Source organism: Armigeres subalbatus, chromosome 3 (assembly GCF_024139115.2).
Source record: "Armigeres subalbatus isolate Guangzhou_Male chromosome 3, GZ_Asu_2, whole genome shotgun sequence".
NCBI lineage: Eukaryota > Metazoa > Arthropoda > Insecta > Diptera > Culicidae > Armigeres > Armigeres subalbatus.
This window is the reverse complement of record NC_085141.1, coordinates 299,876,280-299,885,333: the sequence shown is the minus strand read 5'-3', so window position 1 is coordinate 299,885,333 and position 9,054 is coordinate 299,876,280. Positions and strand designations below refer to the sequence as shown.

The 9,054-nt window shown below is 40.4% G+C and overlaps 1 protein-coding gene across 1 annotated transcript in view; it reads left to right on the top strand.

Annotated features, from left to right (window-relative positions):
- The window catches only part of LOC134224959 (myosin-IIIb-like), a 411,175-nt gene that overhangs the window by 59,729 nt on the left and 342,392 nt on the right, over positions 1–9,054 (top strand). The gene's annotated exons all lie outside the window — the stretch shown is intronic.

Below are 9,054 nucleotides of genomic sequence, written 5' to 3'. Positions count from 1 at the left end.
TCTGATTCTATTATTTAATGTTGTATCCAAAAGACGCGTGAATGTGTTTTAAATTCGAATACTCCACTATGCTAGCAACAAATGATTTGTCGCATCGGATGTGTGGACCTCTACCCTCGCAAAACCAATCCAACAGTCCATTTCCGAAATGGAACCATGTTTACTTGAAGTAGCAAAACAACAAAACACCAAAATGCACAATCGAGGAAAAACGAGCACCACTCCCACGCATTCGGCGTCGTCAGCTCAGCAGCATGTCGATTGAATTTAGGCCCACGTTATCGATGTTTTCTGGCCAATCAACCGACTGGCGTTGAGTGCTGATTGCTAGCCGCCACTTGGGAAGGCAAGGGCTCAGGTTTCGGTTTTGAATGAATGAACGAACAGTCAGTGCAATAATGGCGATGCGTGGGGTGGCAGTGGCAAAGGGAGACCAGCAGCGCCGGCGTTGCACCGAACTAACTGCTGCAGTGTTGTTTATGAAAGCGAATCCGTTGCATATGTTTTTCGAAATGTTTACATCTGGCTAAAACTTTGCCGACACAATGTCGGAACGTCCGATATCCCGGGCAGAAGCCATGAACAGAAAAACAAAACATGAAATGGATTTGATTGATATAAGAGATAAGAGAACAGGCAACAATATCAAAAATGGTACCGAAACATCATTTAAATAATCCAAATCCAATCCAAATCTAATTAAAATCCAATCCAAATCCAATCCAAATCCAATCCAAATCCAATCCAAATCCAATCCAATCCAAATCCAATCCAAATCCAATCCAAATCCAATCCAAACCAATCCAAACCAATCCAAACCAATCCAAACCAATCCAAACCAATCCAAATCAACCAAACCAATCCAAACCAATCCAAACCAATCCAAACCAACCAAACCAATCCAAACCAATCCAAACCAATCCAAACCAATCCAAACCAATCCAAACCAATCCAAACCAATCCAAATCCAATCCAAACCAATCCAACCAATCCAAACCAACCAAACCAATCCAAACCAATCCAAACCAACCAAACCAACCAAATCCAATCCAAACCAATCCCAAACCAATCCAAACCAATCCAAACCAACCAAACCAATCCAAACCAATCCAAACCAATCCAAATCCAACCAACCAAACCAATCCAAACCAATCCAAACCAATCCAAACCAATCCAAACCAATCCAAACCAATCCAAACCAATCCAAACCAACCAAACCAAACCAAACCAATCCAAACCAATCCAAACCAACCAAACCAACCAAATCCAACCAAACCAATCCAACCAACCAAACCAATCCAAACCAATCCAAACCAATCCAAATCCAATCCAAACCAATCAAACCAATCCAAACCAATCCAAACCAACCAAATCGAATCCAAACCAATCCAAACCAATCCAAACCAACCAAACCAATCCAAACCAATCCAAACCAATCCAAACCAATCCAACCAATCCAAACCAATCCAAACCAATCCAAATCCAATCCAAACCAACCAAATCCAATCCAAATCCAATCCAAACCAATCCAAATCCAATCCAAACCAATCCAAACCAATCCAAACCAACCAAACCAATCCAAACCAATCCAAACCAATCCAAACCAATCCAAACCAATCCAAACCAATCCAAACCAATCCAAACCAATCCAAACCAACCAAACCAATCCAAACCAACCAAACCAATCCAAATCCAACCAAACCAATCCAAACCAATCCAAACCAATCCAAACCAACCAAACCAATCCAAACCAATCCAAACCAATCCAAACCAATCCAAACCAACCAAACCAATCCCAAACCAACCAAACCAACCAAACCAATCCAAACCAATCCAAACCAATCCAAACCAACCAAACCAATCCAAATCCAACCAAACCAATCCAAACCAACCAAACCAATCCAAACCAATCCAAACCAACCAATCCAAACCAACCAAACCAATCCAAACCAATCCAAATCCAATCCAAACCAATCCAAACCAATCCAAACCAACCAAACCAACCAAACCAACCAAACCAACCAAACCAATCCAAACCAATCCAAACCAACCAAACCAATCCAAACCAATCCAAACCAATCCAAACCAATCCAAACCAATCCAAACCAATCCAAACCAATCCAAATCCAATCCAAACCAATCCAAACCAACCAAACCAATCCAAACCAATCCAAACCAATCCAAACCAATCCAAACCAACCAAACCAATCCAAACCAATCCAAATCCAATCCAAACCAATCCAAACCAACCAAACCAATCCAACCAATCCAACCAATCCAAACCAATCCAAACCAATCCAAATCCAACCAAACCAATCCAAACCAATCCGAACCAATCCAAACCAATCCAAACCAATCCAAACCAACCAAACCAATCCAAACCAACCCAAACCAATCCAAACCAATCCAAACCAATCCAAATCCAATCCAAACCAATCCAAACCAACCAAACCAATCCAAACCAATCCAAACCAATCCAAACCAATCCAAACCAATCCAAACCAATCCAAACCAATCCAAACCAATCCAAACCAATCCAAACCAATCCAAACCAATCCAAACCAATCCAAACCAATCCAAACCAACCCAACCAATCCAAACCAATCCAAACCAATCCAAACCAACCAAACCAATCCAAACCAATCCAAACCAATCCAAACCAATCCAAACCAACCAAACCAATCCAAACCAATCCAAACCAACCAAACCAACCCAAACCAACCAAACCAAACCAACCAACCAAACCAATCCAAACCAATCCAAACCAAACCAACCAACCAAACCAATCCAAACCAATCCAAACCAATCCAAACCAATCCAAACCAATCCAAACCAATCCAAACCAATCCCAAACCAATCCAAACCAATCCAAACCAATCCCAAACCAATCCAAACCCAATCCAAACCAATCCAAACCAATCCCAAACCAATCCAAACCAATCCAAACCAACCAAACCAACCAAACCAATCCAACCAACCAATCCAAACCAATCCAAACCAATCCAAACCAATCCAAACCAACCAAACCAATCCAAACCAATCCAAACCAATCCAACCAACCAAACCAACAAACAACCAATCAAACCAACCAAACCAACCAAACCAATCCAACCAACCAATCCAAACCAACCACATCCAATCCAAACCAATCCAAACCAACCAAACCAATCCAAACCAATCCAAACCAATCCAAACCAACCAAACCAACCAAACCAACCAAACCAACCAAACCAACCAAACCAACCAAACCAATCCAAACCAATCCAAACCAACCAAACCAATCCAAACCAACCAAACCAATCCAAATCCAATCCAAACCAATCCAAACCAATCCAATCCAAACCAATCCAAACCAATCCAAACCAATCCAATCCAAACCAATCCAAACCAATCCAAACCAACCAAATCCAAACCAACCAAACCAATCCAAACCAACCAAACCAACCAAACCAATCCAAACCAATCCAAACCAATCCAAACCAATCCAAACCAATCCAAACCAACCAAACCAATCCAAACCAATCCAAACCAATCCAAACCAATCCAAACCAATCCAAACCAACCAAACCAATCCAAACCAATCCAAACCAATCCAAACCAACCAAACCAATCCAAACCAATCCAAACCAACCAAACCAAACCAAACCAAACCAACCAAACCAATCCAAACCAATCCAAACCAACCAAACCAATCCAAACCAATCCAAACCAACCAAACCAATCCAAACCAATCCAAACCAACCAAACCAATCCAAACCAATCCAAACCAATCCAAACCAACCAAACCAACCAAACCAATCCAAACCAACCAAACCAACCAAATCCAATCCAACCAATCCAAACCAACCAAACCAATCCAAACCAATCCAAACCAATCCAAACCAATCCAAACCAACCAAACCAACCAAACCAATCCAAACCAATCCAAACCAATCCAAACCAATCCAAACCAATCCAAACCAATCCAAACCAATCCAAACCAATCCAAATCCAACCAAACCAATCCAAACCAACCAAACCAACCAACCAAACCAATCCAAACCAACCAAACCAACCAAACCAATCCAAACCAACCAAACCAATCCAAACCAATCCAAACCAATCCAAACCAACCAAACCAACCAACCAAACCAATCCAAACCAACCAAACCAATCCAAACCAACCAAACCAATCCAAACCAATCCAAACCAAATCCAAACCAATCCAAACCAATCCAAACCAATCCAAACCAATCCAAACCAATCCAAACCAACCAAACCAATCCAAACCAATCCAAACCAATCCAAACCAACCAAACCAATCCAAACCAATCCAAACCAATCCAAACCAACCAAACCAATCCAAACCAATCCAACCAATCCAAACCAATCCAAACCAACCAAACCAATCCAAACCAACCAAATCCAATCCAAACCAACCAAACCAATCCAAACCAATCCAAACCAATCCAAACCAATCCAAACCAACCAAACCAATCCAAACCAATCCAAACCAACCAAACCAATCCAAACCAATCCAAACCAAACCAAACCAATCCAAACCAACCAAACCAATCCAAACCAATCCAAACCAATCCAAACCAATCCAAACCAATCCAAACCAACCAAACCAATCCAAACCAACCAAACCAACCAAACCAACCAAACCAATCCAAACCAATCCAAACCAACCAAACCAATCCAAACCAATCCAAACCAATCCAAACCAACCAAACCAATCCAAACCAATCCAAACCAACCAAACCAATCCAAACCAATCCAAACCAACCAAACCAATCCAACCAATCCAAACCAATCCAAACCAATCCAAACCAATCCAAACCAATCCAAACCAACCAAACCAACCAAACCAATCCAAATCCAATCCAAACCAATCCAAACCAATCCAAACCAATCAAACCAATCCAAACCAATCCAAACCAATCCAAACCAATCCAAACCAATCCAAACCAATCCAAACCAATCCAAATCCAATCCAAACCAATCCAACCAAACCAATCCAAACCAATCCAAACCAATCCAACCAAACCAATCCAAACCAATCCAAACCAAACCAACCAAACCAATCCAAACCAACCAAACCAATCCAAACCAATCCAAACCAACCAAACCAACCAAACCAATCCAAACCAATCCAAACCAACCAACCAAACCAAACCAATCCAAACCAACCAAACCAATCCAAACCAATCCAAACCAATCCAAACCAATCCAAACCAACCAAACCAACCAAACCAATCCAAACCAACCAAACCAACCAAACCAATCCAAACCAATCCAAATCCAACCAAACCAATCCAAACCAATCCAAACCAATCCAAACCAACCAAACCAATCCAAACCAATCCAAACCAATCCAAACCAATCCAAACCAATCCAAACCAAACCAATCCAAACCAACCAAACCAATCCAAACCAATCCAAACCAACCAAACCAATCCAAACCAACCAAACCAATCCAAACCAATCCAAACCAATCCAAACCAATCCAAACCAATCCAAACCAACCAAACCAATCCAAACCAACCAAACCAATCCAAACCAACCAAACCAATCCAAACCAATCCAAACCAATCCAAACCAACCAAACCAATCCAAACCAACCAAACCAACCAAATCCAAACCAACCAAACCAATCCAAACCAATCCAAATCCAAACCAATCCAAACCAATCCAAACCAAACCAAACCAAACCAATCCAAACCAATCCAAACCAATCCAAACCAATCCAAACCAATCCAAACCAATCCAAACCAATCCAAACCAATCCAAACCAACCAAACCAATCCAAACCAATCCAAATCCAATCCAAACCAATCCAAACCAATCCAAACCAATCCAAACCAATCCAAACCAATCCAAACCAACCAAACCAACCAAACCAATCCAAACCAATCCAAACCAACCAAACCAACCAAACCAATCCAAACCAATCCAAACCAACCAAACCAATCCAAACCAATCCAAACCAATCCAAACCAATCCAAACCAATCCAAACCAACCAAACCAAACCAACCAAACCAATCCAAACCAATCCAAACCAATCCAAACCAATCCAAACCAATCCAACCAATCCAAACCAATCCAAACCAATCCAAACCAATCCAAACCAACCAAACCAATCCAAACCAACCAAACCAATCCAACCAACCAAACCAATCCAAACCAATCCAAACCAACCAAACCAATCCAAACCAACCCAACCAATCCAAACCAATCCAAACCAATCCAAACCAATCCAAACCAATCCAAACCAATCCAAACCAATCCAACCAACCAAACCAATCCAAACCAATCCAAACCAATCCAAACCAATCCAAACCAATCCAAACCAATCCAAACCAAACCAAACCAATCCAACCAACCAAACCAATCCAAACCAATCCAAACCAACCAAACCAACCAAACCAATCCAAACCAATCCAAACCAATCCAAACCAATCCAAACCAATCCAACCAATCCAAACCAATCCAAACCAACCAAACCAAACCAAACCAATCCAAACCAATCCAAACCAATCCAAACCAATCCAAACCAATCCAACCAATCCAAACCAACCAATCCAAACCAATCCAAACCAATCCAAACCAATCCAAACCAATCCAAACCAACCAAACCAACCAAACCAATCCAAACCAATCCAAACCAACCAAACCAATCCAAACCAATCCAAATCCAAACCAAATCCAACCAAACCAACCAAACCAACCAAACCAAACCAAACCAAACCAAACCAACCAAACCAACCAAACCAATCCAAACCAATCCAAACCAATCCAAACCAACCAAACCAATCCAAATCCAAATCCAATCCAAACCAACCAAACCAATCCAAACCAATCCAAACCAACCAAACCAACCAAACCAATCCAAACCAATCCAAACCAACCAAACCAATCCAAATCCAATCCAAACCAATCCAAACCAACCAAACCAATCCAAACCAATCCAAACCAATCCAAACCAATCCAAACCAACCAAACCAATCCAAACCAATCCAAACCAATCCAAACCCAATCCAAACCAATCCAAACCAATCCAAACCAACCAAACCAATCCAAACCAATCCAAACCAACCAATCCAACCAATCCAAACCAATCCAAACCAACCAAACCAATCCAAACCAATCCAAACCAATCCAAACCAATCCAAACCAAACCAACCAACCAATCCAAACCAATCCAAACCAATCCAAACCAACCAAACCAATCCAAACCAATCCAAACCAATCCAAACCAACCAAACCAATCCAACCAATCCAATCCAAACCAATCCAAACCAACCAAACCAATCCAAACCAATCCAAACCAATCCAACCAATCCAAACCAATCCAAACCAATCCAATAACCAATCCAATCCAAACCAATCCAAACCAATCCAAACCAACCAAATCCAATCCAAACCAATCCAAACCAATCCAAACCAATCCAAACCAATCCAAACCAATCCAACCAATCCAAACCAATCCAAATCCAATCCAACCAACCAAACCAACCAAACCAATCCAAACCAATCCAAACCAATCCAAACCAATCCAACCAACCAACCAAACCAATCCAAACCAATCCAAACCAATCCAAACCAATCCAACCAATCCAACCAATCCAAACCAATCCAAACCAATCCAAACCAATCCAAACCAATCCAAACCAACCAAACCAATCCAATCCAAACCAATCCAACCAAACCAATCCAAATCCAACCAATCCAAACCAATCCAAACCAATCCAAACCAATCCAAACCAACCAATCCAACCCAACCAATCCAAATCCAATCCAAACCAATCCAAACCAACCAAACCAATCCAAACCAATCCAAACCAACCAAACCAATCCAAACCAATCCAAACCAACCAAACCAACCAAACCAATCCAAACCAATCCAAACCAACCAAACCAATCCAAACCAACCAAACCAATCCAAACCAATCCAAACCAATCCAAACCAACCAAACCAATCCAACCAATCCAAACCAATCCAAACCAATCCAACCAACCAATCCAAACCAATCCAAACCAATCCAACCAATCCAAACCAATCAAACCAATCCAAACCAATCCAAACCAATCCAACCAATCCAAACCAATCCAACCAAACCAACCAACCAAACCAATCCAACCAATCCAAACCAACCAAACCAATCCAACCAATCCAAACCAATCCAAATCCAATCCAAACCAATCCAAATCCAATCCAAATCCAATTCAAATCTAATCCAAATCCAATCCAAATCCAATTCAAATCCAAACCAAATCCAATCCAAATCCAATTCAAATGCAATCCAAATCCAATCCAAATCCAATCCAAATCCAATCCAAATCCAATCCAAATCCAATCCAAATCCAATCCAAATCCAAATCCAAATCCAATTCAAATCCAATCTAAATCCAATCCAAATCCAATTCAATAATTATTTTTTCCATACAACATGAACTAAATATTCTTCAAGATGTGCGAAATCATGTCACTAAATACTCTTCAATCAATTAAGAATCATTTTCTAATAAGTGTTGTCCGGAGACGAGCCATCCTTGGGCTAATAGTCTCCTAAATAAAGATTATAAAAAATAATAATAAGTGTTTTTTCTTCTCTTTACAGGTATTACACATCAAAGAGTTCTCACGAAGAAAATAGTAAGATGGACAGGTAGACACGTCCAGTCGTAAAATGGTGGTACGCAAAGCATTTTGATTTGTTTTGACGAGCAAAGAAAAGCAATGAGCATTCTTAGAATCATAACTGGCGAACTTGATGATACTTTATAAGATTGGTAAGACATCCAGGGAAGAACTATAAAATTAGTTCAGAAGACGCGAAATTTTGCCAAATTATATTTCTTACCCTGTGAATAAATATGGTTGAAATGGGTTATGGTAAAACTTATGACATGTCAGGATTCTGATCAAACTTTTAGTAATATTATCAGCTTATGGAAACCAAGACTTTATTATGTCGGCCACTGTCGGTCTCATCAGCTGTCAAAGACTTATTTGACATAAATTAACCAATTAACTTGACATAAATTAACTTGAACGATTACTAAATTTG